The sequence below is a fragment of the Heterodontus francisci genome, chromosome 33 (assembly GCF_036365525.1).
Source record: "Heterodontus francisci isolate sHetFra1 chromosome 33, sHetFra1.hap1, whole genome shotgun sequence".
NCBI lineage: Eukaryota > Metazoa > Chordata > Chondrichthyes > Heterodontiformes > Heterodontidae > Heterodontus > Heterodontus francisci.
This window is the reverse complement of record NC_090403.1, coordinates 22,180,332-22,196,831: the sequence shown is the minus strand read 5'-3', so window position 1 is coordinate 22,196,831 and position 16,500 is coordinate 22,180,332. Positions and strand designations below refer to the sequence as shown.

General features: G+C 46.3%; 1 long non-coding RNA gene across 1 annotated transcript; it reads right to left on the bottom strand.

Annotated features, from left to right (window-relative positions):
- Positions 1–7,466: 7,466 nt before the first annotated feature.
- LOC137347892 (uncharacterized) lies at positions 7,467–13,878 on the bottom strand. The gene is made up of 3 exons (XR_010969040.1): positions 13,790–13,878; positions 13,619–13,695; positions 7,467–7,817 (listed from the first exon to the last, which is right to left on the bottom strand). It is a non-coding gene; the product is annotated as an uncharacterized lncRNA (long non-coding RNA).
- Between the last annotated feature and the right edge of the window lie 2,622 nt (positions 13,879–16,500).

Here is a 16,500-nt window from a genome sequence, read left to right as displayed (position 1 = left end):
ATTCTCCGAAGGCAGCGAAGATGGAATGAATTGAGACGTCGCTCTTGGCTGGCATACGTTGTCCAGGCCTCGCTGCCGTAGAGCAAGGTACTGAGGACACAGGCCTGATACACTCGGACTTTTGTGTTCCGTGTCAGTGCGCCATTTTCCCACACTCTCTTGGCCAGTCTGAACATAGCAGTGGAAGCCTTACCCATGCGCTTGTTGATTTCTGCATCTAGAGACAGGTTACTGGTGATAGTTGAGCCTAGGTAGGTGAACTCTTGAACCACTTCCAGAGCGTGGTCGCCAATATTGATGGATGGAGCATTTCTGACATCCTGCCCCATGATGTTCGTTTTCTTGAGGCTGATGGTTAGGCCAAATTCATTGCAGGCAGACGCAAACCTGTCGATGAGACTCTGCAGGCATTCTTCAGTGTGAGATGTTAAAGCAGCATCGTCAGCAAAGAGGAGTTCTCTGATGAGGACTTTCCGTACTTTGGACTTCGCTCTTAGACGGGCAAGGTTGAACAACCTGCCCCCTGATCTTGTGTGGAGGAAAATTCCTTCTTCAGAGGATTTGAACGCATGTGAAAGCAGCAGGGAGAAGAAAATCCCAAAAAGTGTGGGTGCGAGAACACAGCCCTGTTTCACACCACTCAGGATAGGAAAGGGCTCTGATGAGGAGCCACCATGTTGAATTGTGCCTTTCATATTGTCATGGAATGAGGTGATGATACTTAGTAGCTTTGGTGGACATCCGATCTTTTCTAGTAGTCTGAAGAGACCACGTCTGCTGACGAGGTCAAAGGCTTTGGTGAGATCAATGAAAGCAATGTAGAGGGGCATCTGCTGTTCACGGCATTTCTCCTGTATCTGACGAAGGGAGAACAGCATGTCAATAGTCGATCTCTCTGCACGAAAGCCACACTGTGCCTCAGGGTAGACGCGCTCGGCCAGCTTCTGGAGCCTGTTCAGAGCGACTCGAGCAAAGACTTTCCCCACTATGCTGAGCAGGGAGATTCCACGGTAGTTGTTGCAGTCACCGCGGTCACCTTTGTTTTTATAGAGGGTGATGATGTTGGCATCGCGCATGTCCTGGGGTACTGCTCCTTCGTCCCAGCACAGGCATAGCAGTTCATGTAGTGCTGAGAGTATAGCAGGCTTGGCACTCTTGATTATTTCAGGGGTAATGCTGTCCTTCCCAGGGGCTTTTCCGCTGGCTAGGGAATCAATGGCATCACTGAGTTCCGATTTGGTTGGCTGTATGTCCAGCTCATCCATGACTGGTAGAGGCTGGGCTGCATTGAGGGCAGTCTCTTTGACAGCATTCTCCCTGGAGTACAGTTCTAGGTAGTGCTCAACCCAGCGGTCCATCTGTTTGCGTTGGTCAGTGATTATGTCCCCCGATTTAGATTTGAGGGGGGTGATCTTCTTGATGGTTGGCCCAAGAGCTCTCTTCATGCCATCATACATTCCTCTGATGTTTCCGGTGTCTGAGGCCAGCTGAATATGACTGATAACGTAGCTACAAAGTTGAGGAACCTCATCCAAGATGGCGGCAGTGCTCACTTGACTGAAATCCATTCACACTGGCAGGTAATGTGGATAAACTCGACTGAACATGTCTACTGTGCACTTATGTAACAAGCATCTGCTGTCAGCCTCAAATTCAGGGGGATCAGAGAATAACAACTCAACAGACCTAATTATTCCGTGACCAGAGGGATGCCTAGAATAGCGATGATGACTTGGGAATAGAGGAAGTTCCCCTTGAATATGAAGTAGTTCTCTGTGAATATTGATCTGAGCCATCTATAATTTTAACCTTCTTTCACAGACTATATTTTTCCTCGCACACCTTACTCTGCCCTAAAGCTAATATGTAATTACAAATGGAAAATGAATGTTCCCCTGCCTATCCATTATCATTGTATGGTAATAATCATGGATGACCCCTTTAATTGCATTGCCATTCATTACTGATTCGAATGCATGAACTTCAGTAAAGTGAATGGAAAGGTAAGTGTTGAGAAATTGGGGTGAACTTTCAGGCCCCGCCAGGGGTGGGAACAGAGGTGGGCAGGACCCAAAAATACCAGCGCCGGCCGGCATGTTGGTTTTGAGACACCATTCCCGGCGTTAGCAATGTTCATTGGGGGAGGGTGGGACAGCAATCTGTTCATCTCCCAATTAAGGCCAATTAAAGCTATTAAAGCCTTCCTTATGAGCTCATTAAAGGGGGAGGTTTTAATTTTCATGGGGGCACATGGGTTGCACACACTGTCTGTTGCTCACCAGTTGAAGGGAGGTGGGTACAGAGTGGGCAGCCAGTCATGGCCAGCCCAGGGATTACCCTGGCCCCATGAGAGGGTCAGCGGGGCAAAGGGGAACTCGGCTGCTGGAAAGAAGGTGCCCTCGGTGCTGCACAGGTGGAGGGGAGAATGGGCAGTCAGTTGTTGGGCGTTGAAAAGGGCCGTCACCACCACCCCCGCACCGCCCCCCCCCCCCCCACCCGCCACAAGGACAGGGTCGCAAGCATCAGGAGTGCATGGGTAGTAGGTTTCAGCGCCATCACTGGATTCCCCCAGGTGCAGGGCATTATTGATTGCACCCATGTGTCCATCCAGCAACTGCCCAATCAGATTCATCAACAGGAAGGACTTCCATTCCATGAATGTTCAGCTGATCTGCGATCACAACAAGAGCTTCCTCCATGTGTGCGCTCACTTTCTTAGCAGCTGCCATGACTCCTTCATCCTCCAGCAGTCCAGGCTGGCTAAAATCTTCACTCCAATCCCCAATGGATTCTAGGGGATCCTAGGAAGAGATGGCTACTGACCCCTCTGTGGGAGCCCCATGCAGAGGCACAGAGGCGATACAACCAATGTCACCTGCTTACTAGGATAACCATTGAGCAGCCCATTGAGTTTCTGAAAATGCAATTCCGGTTCTTGGACAGGTCAAGTGACACCCTCCAATACTCTTCTGCAAGGGTCTCGTTCATTGTGGTGGTCTGTTGTGTTCTCCGTAACATGGCCCTTCAGAGAACTTGGAACTCAAAAACTGTGAGGTCCTGGAAGGAGATAGCTCATTGTGGGGAAGAGCAGGAGAGAGGAGGAGGAAGAGAAGGCGAAGGGGGAGGATTCAGAACATTGAGGTGGCCCAGTTGCACAAAGAGGTGACCAGGCACGGCTCAGGGCACGAAGGGCTCATCAGGATGCCATGAATGTCAGGGATCTTCTGATTCAGGAACCTTTCAAATGAGCCCCTCTGACCCAGGTTGAGGGGCTTGGCATGGAAGGGAGATTGAGATACCTGTGCTAACACATCCATGGAAGATGCAGCCTAGAACATCTCATCACTTACCCCCAATGAAGGAAGCACATCTGTCCAGAACCTTTGCCCTCACCGTAGAGGATCATGTTATCTCCTTCACCACATCATACCACTTTTCCTGTCACAGCAGCAATAAAAGGAGTCCCAGCAAAATGGGTGTATCCACACCAGATAGACTGCAGCGGTTCAGGAAGGCAGCTCAGCACCTTCACAAGAGCAATTAGGGATGGGCAACAAACGCTGGCCTTGCCCATATCCCATTAAACGAATAAAAAAGAGATGTGTGGCTTAAAGTGTCATCATTTATGCAGTGTAAAGAGAGGAAAACAGAGACACCCCAGTGACCAATTTAGTGCTCCACACAATGTGGTGACCTCTGCACTCGGCCACTCCTGCACAGTGCTCCCCTTGTGCCTCAGAGAAGGTGGAGGCAGCCTACACTTGTCTTGGCTTGCAGCTGAGACACATGTGGCGGTCGTCCTCATTGTAGAGGTGCCTGTGGGGGCATCTCCAGAGGCTGCTGCAACTGCATCATTGCAGGGGCAGCCTCTCCCACTTGCCCCTGCTGCACAGATGGTCCCTCAGTCATAAGGGCCAAGGAGGCTGAGAATGATAAGGACACCCCATGAGGGGTGACACCTCATCCTTCACCAAGACATCCTCAACCCTTGCCCTGAGGAGGACACCAGCTGGGACGCAGCTGGCATCCCCTCCAAAGATCTCTGCACCACCTGTGCCACTGACCAGTCCATGCTACACAGCGTTTCATGCATCCTGTGGAAATCAGTGCGCAGTTCCTGCTTGCACTCGGAGAGCCATATGTGGCATGACGTGAAGAGGTTGGCCACTCTCTCAATGGAGGAACTCGTGTGCTCAAAGCCCTGAGCCATTGTGGTGCACATGAGCTGGACGGACACCCCATCCTCTGCCCATGATCCTGCACTGCCTCAGGGAACTCCAACATGTGGGAGAACATCTCCTGCTGTAGTTCAAGGTAAAGCCTCATTTCCAGTGACTCCTGAGGCCTTGCATCTGTGCCAAGCTGAGCAAGACTGTGTCTATCCTCCCTCCTCCAAGGGCGAATGGCCACAGCTTGCTCTGCTGCTGGCACCTCCTCCTGCCCACTAGTGCTATGACTATCAACCAGTTCCACACTATCTAGACACACGCAAGGACCCACTGAGGTGAGTGTATCTGCCCTGGTGGACGGTGTGTTTGTAAGGTGTGACGGTGCTTCTTCATCTCCTTCTTGCTGCTCTGGCCCACTGAGGGAGGGGGAGAGGTGCTGTGGTTTGGTCATCTGCAACTGTGGGAGACACAAGAAGAGATGATGAGAGCCAGCCTGGGAGAGTAGAAGTTGTTGCAGTGCTGAGGCTACCCAATGTTACTCAGTGCGCGACACGCTATCGGACAGGGTGAGTGCACTGCACCCCTTCTGTAAGTCACCAGGTCCACCAAGAGCTCCTGTTTTGCCAGTCCTGACTACCTCCTCTTCCACTATCCTGGCTATCTCCATCACTGTCTGCTCCCTTGGGGTGATACGGTAGAAGAACAGCACTCCTCTTACTGTCTGGGCCCTCTCCCAGGGGTGATGTGCCCATTTCTCCTGCAAGAAAAAAAGAGAGTGAGATAAGGTACTGCTGTCCTCAATGGCCAATGTCATCTGCCCCTATCCATTAGGAGCTGGATGTCTGAGTGGTGACAGGTCCTCAGCAGCACTATGGCTCTGAGCCATTCTGAGAGGTCAGTAAGTGCCCTGGGCACACACCGCTCCCATGTTCAGGAGCAGCATGTGCCCTGAGGCTCCTTAGGTGGTGTGCCTGCTGGAGGGAGCAAGCCCTGAGCTTGCCAAAACTTCTGAGGTTGTTGAAACTTTTACGGCACTGAACCCAGGTTCTTCTCGTCTCACTGCTGCCACTGACTGAGACAGCAATCTGCATCCAGGACTCTTTAGTTTCAGCTGGTGGCATCCTCCTGCCACCCTCCAGAAAGACGATCACCCTCACATTACATTCACAATGGCATCAATGAAGGCAGGGGCAGCCCTGCCCCAGGTGCCAGGCCTTCGGCTCGCCTGTGACATTTCATTTCCCTCTAGTGTTGTGGAAGGCTTTGGCACACTCTTCGTCAGGAGAACCAGCAGCCCGAGTCATGGCTGCCATGAGGAGTCCAAATCATTACCCCACTTCATCTGACCTGCCTCCGTTCCCTTCCCTATTGGTTCCAATTGGACAGGAAGCACGTCTCCATATCAATTAAAGGTTCACCCAAGTGAAAATTGTGAAACGTCCCAACCACTTTACAGGTGCATTATAAAACAAAGTATAACACTGAGCCACAAAAGGAGATATTAGGTCAGATGACCAAAAACTTGGTCAAAGAGGTACGTTTCAAGGGGTGTGTTAATGGAGGAAAGTGAGGAGGAGAGGTGTAGGGAGGGTATTCCAGAGCTTGGGGCCTTGGCAATTGAAGGCGCAGCCACCAATGGTGGAGCGATTAAAATCAGGGATGTTCAAGAAGCCAGAATTAGATGAATGCAGATATCTCGGAGGGTTGTGGGGGCTGGAGGAGATTACAGAGATAGGGAGGGACGAGCCCGTGGAGGGATTTGAAAACAAGGATAAGAATTTTAAAATCAAGATGTGGCTTGACTGGGAGCCAATGTAGGTCAGCGAGCACAGGGGTGATAGGGGAACGGGTCTTGGTGCGAGCTAAGACATGGGCAGCAGAGTTTTGGATGACCTCAAGTTTAAGGAGGGTAGTGTGTAGGAGACCAGCCAGGAGTGCATTGGAATAGTCAAGACTAGAGGTAAGAAAGGCACGAAAGAGGGTTTCAGCAGCAGATGAGCTGAGACAGGGGTGAAGTCGGGTGATGTTACGAAGGTGGAAATAGGCAGTCTTAGTGATGGAGTGAATATGAGGTCAAAAGCTCATCTCGGGGTCAAATGTGACACCAAGGTTGCGAACTGAGTGGCTTACTCTCAGACTGTTGCCAGGGAGTGGGATGGAGTCAGTAGCTAGGGAACGGAGTTTGGAGCAGGGACCGAAAACAATGGCTTCAGTCTTCCCAATATTTAATTGACTTTAATCAGTTTTCCACAGGAGGCGGGTTAGGGATGTGAAAACAGTCGTGCCTCCTATTTCCCACCTCTGAGGGGAAAATTCAGTTGATTGTTACTCTTACTCTTAAAGAGGCATAAAAAAAGTATTTTGAAAAGGGGGAGTTAGCTAAATAAACTGTAGCTCATTCGAAAATAATGCTAGCATGCACAGATGAAGTGAAGGATCTTGATGTAATTTACCATGGTGGAAATTTTTGGGATAGGGGGTTGGTCCGAACTGGGATTCCTTGGCTTTGTAAATAGAGGCAAAAGCAAGGAAGCCATGCTGGACCTTTATAAAACACTGGTTAGGTCTCAGCTGGCGTACAGCGTTCAATTCTGGGCACGTCACTTTAGGAAGGATACAGGAAAGATTTACTGGAATAGTACCGGGAATGACAGACTTCATTTCTGTAGATAAACTGGAAAAGTTGGGATTGTTCTCCTTCAAGCATAGAAGGTTAAGAGGAGATTTAATAGAGGCGGTCAAAAGTATAATGCGATTTTGATAGAATAAATAAGGAGAAACTGTTTCGACTGGAGAGAAGGATGGTAACCAGAGGAGACAGATTTAAGATAATTGGTAAAAGAACCAGAAGAGAGATGAGGAGTTTTTTTTCCCAGCCACTTGCTATGATCTGGAATGCTCTGCCTGAAAAGGTGATGGAAGCAGATTCAATAATAACATTCAAAATACAATTGGATAAATACTTGAAAAGGAAACAAATAGCAGGAGTATGAAGAAAGAACAGGGGGAGTAGGACTAATTGGACAGCTCTTTCAAAGAGCCAGCACAGAGACAATGGGCTGAATGGCCTCCTTCAGTGCTGTCAGATTCTATGATAAGTTAAGTAATCCAATTATAAATATGGAGAAAATCCCAATTTGCCCACAAGCTGCTGTATATAATGACACTTGAGTCAAAGGGATAATGAGATTAGTGTAAGATTTATAAAAGTAACAAAGAGAAATAATTGCAATAAACCTTTGGGGAGATCAAGTTATTAACATTGAGAATATAATAAGTTGCATGTGGAATCTGGTAAGTGTTAAAAATGGGTTTGACAGCATTTTTTCTCATGCGTTGCTAACAAGCAACAATTTCTATTTCAGATCTCACACATTCTGTGAAAGTGTAACCACTGTAATGCAATCTCAAAATGATAGACAGAGACCAAAAACATAGCAAGTATGCACTCAGAGATTATTTTTAAATTACTGACTTCTGTCTCCAATGTTTTAAGCGTGGGGGAAACTGTACATTTTCATGCTCTTGTCTGTGTTTCTTTCCATTTATTCACTTGTGAAGCGCAGTGACTGTTCTTACGTAAATTAATATGGCAGCCATTTTGCAGTGTGGAACACCATTGGCGTTAATTGACGGATGAATGTTGACCTGGACAGTGTTGGAAATACCTTGTTGAAAAGCATAGATGATTCCAAACATATAATACAGGCTGAATCAATGGCAGGAATTTTATCCCCTCCCCCCTCCCCCGCAAAACGAGTGGGCTGGTGAGGGTGGGGGACGGGGTGCTGCAAATGGGTCGCAGGGAGGGCCATTCCAGACGTCTTCCTGCCTCCGCTGCAATTTTATGCAGCGCCCTCAAAGCCCAACCGCCACCAACACACAACACTCCCCAATCACCACCCACACCCCACCCTCAACCAACGGCCCTTGCCAGAGCCCGGCCGATTGTCCCCAGTGAGGCCCCACAAACCTGCCTGAGTTCCAGGCCCGGTCCTTCCTCTTGCCTCCGATGGCTGGGTGTAGGCCCAGCAGTGGCCACCACTCCCAGTGGCGCTGCTGGGACTAAGAGCTGCCGGCTCTTAGGCGTCCATTAGGCGGGACGTCCTGCCTCAAGGAGGTGCAAGTCCCTCCCAAGACCAATTAAAGGCCTGGGGAGTGAAAAGTCCCAGCCTGGCTCCTCAGGTCAAGCGGAGGCGGGCTCGCCACCGATTTTTCAGCTGGGGTGGAGGGCCTCCTACCCAACATAAAATTCCAGCCAATGTCTTACACCAAATTAGACTAAAAATAGTTATCAGTTCTTCAGATTATCTTTAGAAATGTCTGATTTGCTACAGACCAAAGTGCTTGTGATAGAAAATATAAGCCATGTGTTAAATGTTACTTTAAAATGTTGCGCCAGAATTTGCTGGAGCAGGACATCTCGCAATAGGCCCTGTTAGACATTTTCCTGCACTCTTCGCCTCAAAATAATTTTTTCCCACTAAATTGCTGGAAATGCGAGCTAATAACAGTGCTGCAAGGGCAACTGGGCATCTGTGACCTTGGTGAATGTCGGGACAAACAGTGCATCTCCTTACTCAACAAGATTAAAGTATTGAAAAATCATGAGGAAGGTTAAGAGGGTGGATGCGTTGGAGTTGGTGAATCAATGTCAAATCAGGTGCAGAAAGAGAAATAAAGAGAGGGAAAGAAAGATTGGATTAAGAGAGAGAGAGAAAAGAATCAGAAAGGAAAAATAAAAACCAAATTAAAAATTTACAATTTGACAGTTTCAAAATCTTCAACAACAAATCCCTATCTGAAGGAATGAGGCTCCACAGTTTAAATTGTTCACTTTCTAGGCTAGAGAGGTTGATTGACAGGCATCAATAATTATCAGAATGTTAAAAGGATACTTGGGTATTAATTACTGGACTTAACTTTCTGTGATGAGTTTAATGGGCAATTACGGTGCAAATACAGCGCGTACCTAAAGATAACAAGGAAGTTACAGACGAGATGCCCTTTGGTCACATGCTATTATTTTCTCAGCAAATTATGATGGTTTTAGGACTTATGATGGATTCGTCTGATGAAAGGTCATTGAGCTGAAATGTGAACTGTTTCTTTCTCCACAGATGCTGCCAAACCTTTTGAGTGTTTCCAGCATTTCCTTTTTTTCTTTCAGATTTCCAGTATCTGCAGGTTTTTGCTTTTACCTTGCAAAAGATCTTCTTTTACCTTATATTGGAAGAAGTAGGATCAAAAATGATCCTGGACATTCTGGAGTAACAGTGTTGGTGAAAAATGTTGACTGGCCTGGAGTGGGCTTTGACTTTCCTGAATTTCATTATGAAACTAGACCAAAGGAGCCCCTAATACAATTTTAACACAATTAAAGGAATCACTTTTACATAACAGTATAAGAAATAGGAGCTGTAGTAGGCCATTTGGTCCTTTCAGCCTGTTATGCTATTCAATAAGATCATGGCTGATCTTTGACCTCAACTCCACCTTGCCACACTATCTGCAGGTCCCTTAATTCACTTAGTACCCAAAAATCTAACCATCTTGGACTTAAATATATTCAACGACTGATCATCCTCGCCTCTCTGGGTGAAGAATTCCAAAGATTCACAACCCTTTGAGTGAAGAAATTTCTCTTCATCTCAGTCCCTTATTCTGAGACTGTCACCTCGAATTCTAGATTCCCCAGCGAGGGGAAACATTTTCTCAGCATCTACCCTGCCAAGTCCCTTCAGGATGTTATATGTTTCAATTTGATCACCTCTCACAGACCTCTTTATTCTTACACTCCACTCCTTTTGTATCAAAAACTGACATACCATTTGCATCCCTAATTGCTTCCTGTACCTGCATGTTAACTTTCTGTGATTCACGTACAAGGACACCAAGGTGCCTCTGAATGCAAACATTTCCCGTTCTCTCACCATTCAAAAAATATTCTGCCTTTTTAATTTTCCAACCAAAGTGGATAACTTCACACTTCACTACATTGTATCCCATCTGCCATGTTCTTGCCCACTTGCCCACCCTGTCTATATCCCTCTGCAGCCTCATTGTGCCGTCCTTACCACTTTCTTTTCCACCTAACTTTGTTTCATCAGCAAAATTGAATATGTTACACTCAGTCCCCTTATCTAATTCATGAATATAGATTAATAGCTGAGGCCCAGGTACTGATCCTTGCAGTAACCTGCTAGTTACAAACTGCCAACCCGAAAATGTTGCGTTCATTCCTACTCTCTGTTTTCTGTCCATTAACCAATCCTCAATCCATGCTAATATATTACCCCAATCACCGGAGTCCTAATTTTATACAATAACCTCTTCTGTGGCACCTTATCGACTGCTTTTTGAAAATGCAGATACACTCTATGCACTGGTTCCCCCTTATCCATCTTACTAGTTACATCCTCAAAAAGCTCTAACATTTTCAAACAGAATTTTACCTTCATAAATCCCTGTTGACTCTGCTTAATCATATTATGATTTTCTAAGTGCCCTGTAACCACATCCCTAACAATAGATTCTAGCATAATAAAAACAAGAAATGCTGGAAATACTCAGCAGCTCTGGCAGCATCTGTGGAGAGAGAAACAGAGTTAACGTTTCAGGTCAGTGACCCTTCTTCAGAACTAGCAAATATTAGAAACGTAAAAGGTGATAAGCGAGTAAAGCGGGGGTGGGGCAAGAGATAACAAAGGAGAAGGTGTAGATAGAACAAGGTCACAGAATAGCTGACCAGAAGGTCATGGAGCAAAGGCAAACAATATGTTAATGATGTGTTGAAAAACAAAGCATTAGTACACATAGGGTGTTAACAGACTGAAAATTGAACAGCCGCAAGTATAAACATAAAAAAAGACAGTGGGTAAGCAAACTGAACAAACAAAGATGAAATAAAATAAAATAGACACAAAAAAAAAATTTTAAAAGGAAAAAGAAAAAAATAACTGAAACTAAGAGTAAAATGGAGCCTGTCATGCTCTGAAATTATTGAACTCGATGTTCAGTCCGGCAGGCTGTAGTGTGCCTAATCAGTAAATGAGATGCTGTTCCTCGAGCTTGCGTTGATGTTCACTGGAACACTGCAGCAATCCCAGGACAGAGATGTGAGCATGAGAGCAGGGGGGAGTGTTGAAATGGCAAGCAACCGGAAGCTTGAGGTCATGCTTTCGGACTGGGCGGAGGTGTTCCGCAAAGCGGTCACCCAGTCTGCGTTTGGTCTCCCCAATGTAGAGGAGACCACATTGTGAGCCGCGAATACAGTACACTACATTGAAAGAAGTACAAGTAAATCGCTGCTTCACCTGAAAGGAGTGTTTGGGGCCTGGGATAGTGAGGAGAGAGGAGGTAATTGGGCAGGTATTACACTTCCTACGATTGCAGGGGAAGGTGCCATGGGAAGGGGATGAGGTTGTGGGAGTAATGGAGGACTGGACCAGGGTGTCGCGGAGGGAACGATCCCTTCAGAATGCTGACAGGCGAAGGGAGGGGAAGATGTGTTTGGTAATGGCATCATGCTGGAGGTGGCGGAAATGGCAGAGGATGATCTTTTGGATATGGAGGCTGATGGGGTGGGAAGTGAGGACAAGGGGAACCCTGTCGCGGTTCTGGGAGGGAGGGGAAGGGATGAGGGTAGAGGTGCGGGAAATGAGCCGGACACGGTTGAGGGCCCTTTCAACCACAGTGGGGGGGAATCCTCGGTTGAGGAAAAAGGAAGACATATCAGAAGCGCTGTCATGGAAGGTAGCATCATCAGAGCAGATGTGTCAGAGATGGAGAAACTGGGAGAATGGAATGGAGTCCTTATAGGAGACATGGTGCGAGGAGGTGTAAGTCGAGGTAGCTGTGGGAGTCAGTGGGCTTATAATGGATATTACTAGACAGTCTATCACCAGAGATGGATATAGAGAAGTTGAGGAAGGGAAGGGAAGTGTCAGAGATGGACCATGTAAAGGTGAGAGAAGGGTGGAAATTAGAAGCAAAGTTGATAAAGTTTTCCAGTTCAGGGCGGGAGCAGGAAACGGCACCGATACAGTCATCAATGTACCGGAAAAAGAGTTGGGGGAGGGGGCCTGAGTAGGACTGGAACAAGGGATGTTCGACATATCCCACAAAAAGACAGGCATAACGAGGACCCATGCGGGCACCCATTGCAATACCTTTCACTTGAAGGAAGTGAGTGGAGTTGAAGGAGAAGTTGTTCAATGTGAGAACAAGTTCAGCCAGGCGGAGGAGGGTGGTGGTGGATGGGGACTGGTTGGGCCTCTGTTCAAGGAAGAAGCACAGAGCCCTCAAACCATCCTGGTGGGGGATGGAGGTGTAGAGCGATTGGACGTCCATAGTGAAGAGGAGGCGGTTGGGACCAGGAAACTGGAAATTGTCAAAATGACGTAGGGCGTCAGAAGAGTCACGGATGTAGGTGGGAAGAGACTGGACCAGGGAGAAAAGATAGAGTCAAGATAGGAAGAAATAAAAGCAAAATACTGCGGATGCTGGAAATCTGAAACAAAAACAAGAAATGCTGGAATCACTCAGCAGGTCTGGCAGCATCTGTGGGGCAGGAGCAGGCTGAAATAATGGGTCTACCAGGACAGTCCTGTTTGTGGATTTTGGGAAGGAGGTAGAAGCGGTCTGTCTGGGGCTGTGGGACTATGAGGTTGGAAGCTGTAGAGGGAAGATCTCCCGAGGAGATGATGTCAGTGACAGTCCTGTGGACAGCAGCTTGATGTTCGGTGGTGGGGTCGTGGTCCAGAGGGAGGTAGGAAGAAGTGTCTGAGAGTTGGCGTTGAGCCTCTGCAAGGTAGAGGTCGGTACGCCATACAACAACAGCACCACCCTTGTCTGCAGGTTTGATGACCATGTCAGGGTTAGACCTGAGAGAACGGAGTGCCTCAAGTTCAGAGGGGGACAGGTTAGAGTGAGTGAGGGGGGCAGAGAAATTGAGATGACCAATGTCGCGCCAACAGTTTTCAATGAAAAGATCAAGAGTGGGTAAGAGGCCAGGGGCAGGAGTCCAAGTAGAGGGAGAATGCTGGAGGTGGATGAATGGGTCTACTGATCGGGGGAAGGACTCCTGGTCAAAGAAGTGAGCCCGGAGGCGGAGGCGACGGAAGAAGAGCTCAACGTCATGCCGAGCGTGAAATTCATTGAGGTGGGGGCCTAAGGGGATTCTAGCATTTTGCCTACTACTGATGTTAGGCTAACTGGCGTATAGTTCCCTGTTTTCTCTCTTCCTCCTCTCTTAAAGAAACAGATTTTTTTTCCTTCCAATCCTTGGAAATTGCTCTAGAATCTAGGGAATTCTGGATGATCGAAACCAAAGCATCCACTATCTCTGCAGTTACCTCTTTTAAATCCCTTGGATGCAGGTTGTCAGGCCCAGGGGATTTGTTGTCACTTAGTCCCATTAATTTCTCCAGTATTATTTCTTTACTTACACTGATTTCTTTAAGTTCTCCATTCTCTCTGGACTCCTGTTTCCCCATTATATCCAGAATGGTTTTTGTGTTTTCTACTGTGAAGACAGATACAAGTTATTTTTTTAATATCTCTGCCATTTCCTTATTGTCCATTATAATTTCATCTGTCTCTACCTTTAATGGACTCACATTTACTTTCACTAATCTCTTCCTATTTACGAACCAGTAGAAACGTTTACAATCTGTTTTATGTCTCTTGCTTTTCAGCTGCCTCAGCTCCCATCCATTAAAAGGTTGCCACACAATGAATAAGCACACATAACCTTGGCTGACCCTGCAGCATATGAGTCAGGAGCTGCTGCATTGTTGGACATGCCATCTTTCCGGTGAGATATTAAACCGAGGTCCTGATGTGAAAGAGCCCATGAAACTATTGGTAGAGGAGCTGGGAGTTTTCCAAATATTCTGGCACCATTTCAACACGACCAAACATTGATTATCCAGTCATTCATTTATTTGCTTTTTAAGAGGCCATGATGTAAACAAGTTAGCTGACATTTGCCTCCAAGAGTGACTCGAGTTCAAAAATAATCCATTGGCTATGAAAAGTATTGGGATGTCCATGGAATGTGAAAGGTGCTATATAAATGCAATTTCTTTCTTTACTCTCTGAAACTAATCTGCCTCACTATCTCTCTCTCTGTCTTCCTCAAGACCTGTTCATTTCATCTGCACCACCGATCATTTCACTGACTGTGGGAAACTCTGCTAACTTAAAATTGTCACATGAAAAGAAGATCTTCTGTTGGTCTGTCCGGCCCATTTAAAATGTTGTAGCTCCAATCTCTGAATACTGCAATGAAATTATACTTGTTCATTGAATCAAAGTTCTGAGTTGGGGCTTGGGATTTACCTTTTTGTTATTCCAGCCACATTCAAAACTGTGCTCTTCATTTTCCTCAAAAAAAACCCTGGCAATCCTTAAAGAGCAAAATATTTCCCGAAATATATTTATAGAATGGAAGATTGACTCAGAGGACTGGAACTAGCAATTAGACAGTCAATTACACCTCCCTCTAGACCCCGTCTGCTTACAACTGCTGTTGGCCTGAACAGCGAGTGCTAATGTGACAGCAACTGGGAGGGTGAGTGTTAATCCAGGACTAACTGGGAGAGCGAAGGTTAGTCAGGAACTGACCGGGAGAGTGAGTGGTAAACAGACACCAATCAGGGGCATGAATGTTAGGGACCGACCAGGTGAATGTCTTGACCAGGAGGCAAAAAAACAACTGAATTTAGTCCTTGTGCATTTTTCTGCATTAGTTAGCAAAATATACACATTTTTTTTGTATTGCTGTAATCCCACACACAGGAAGTACTGATAGATTTAAAGAAAAAAATTAAAGAGAAAAGATTTCAATCCATGGGAAGAATCTACGCTTGACCAGAGAGTTCCAAACTCAAATGTTCTTTAAAGGACAAAATCACAATCAACACATTCAATATTCAAATTTATTCTTGCGTATAACAGTAATATAGTGAAGAAAGTTATAGAAGACAATCTGACACTTTTTGAGCACTGAAATGCATGTGTTGCCATGGTAACAAAAGCTGTGCGGCTGAAATTCCATTCCCTCTCTGCACAGTGTTGTGTGAGATTGGGGACAGTGCTTCTGATTGGCCACTTCAGTTAAAAATCATGATGTTTTTGCATAGTGTGGGGGTGGCAGAGCAATTATAACATTTGAGCAAATTAAACATTAATTATAACTTGTTAGTTTTTTTAATGAGATATAAACATACTTCTGTCAGCCTCAATAGATTTTTCCCTAAGATAATTTACAAATTCTGGCCTGCCTCTAATTATTCCATTGTATGTCCAATCGTTGTCAGTATGAATGTTCCGAATGATTGTGACACCAAAGATTTTTAACCTCTTCTGGACTTGCACAGTACTTTTAATAGGAAAAGTGTACTCACCTTCTTTTCAACTCTCTCAATTTTTAAAATGATTATTGAGGGAGTTCAGTGGGAAGGTTCAGTGCAAGGTACCATCTATGTTGAAAAGAGGAGAGAGGACAAGGTAAATTGAGAAGTGGTGATTATATGATGCAAATCATGGGTTTTATTAGCCTGCAGATTGTAAGAGGAAGAGGAGGCAGAAGGAGGTGAGAAGCTCCACAGTTTGTTGTCCTGACAAAGAATGGGTTGGAGTCAGAGACAAGAGGACACAGGTACATAGGGATTTCTAGATAAGAATGTAAAAAGACCGAGATCCATCTAGTCCACCTTCTACCATCCTGCTGGTCACATGATATAATGATAATTGAGTTGTTAACTAATCATGGCAATCAATCTTTATCAATGGGTGGGATTTTTATTTAAATATGAGTGCAGGAACAGAGCGATCGGTCGCTTAAACCCATCCCTCGGGTCAGTGTGCCAGTTTCCCAACGCGAAATCAACACGCTCAAAGTTTAAAAGGCTCTAACAAGAGCTGGAAGAGGCACCCCGCCCGAAATGGATAAATGGCCAGTTAAGCCTCTTAATGGGCTCATTAAGGGCCAGTTTGGAATTTTCTTTATAAGGCATGGAATCCACACACAGTCTCAACCACGACAGGGAGGAGGAGGCGCAAACACAACGGGAAGCAAGTCAGAACGGCAGGACAGCAGCAAGAGACACCATTAAAAATGGAAGGTTCAGAGAACGCCCTCATTCACAGGTAATCAGTTGTATCGACTCAGGAGAATTATCTGTCATATCTCCTTACTCTTGACAAGGGCATTTTGGGGAGGTGGGGGTGGCTTTTCCCGGTGATGGGAGGGGGGGTGGACAGGTCCTTTTGTTTACAGGACTCGCGGGTTCATGAGAATGGGGTTCAAGGAGACTGCACATTC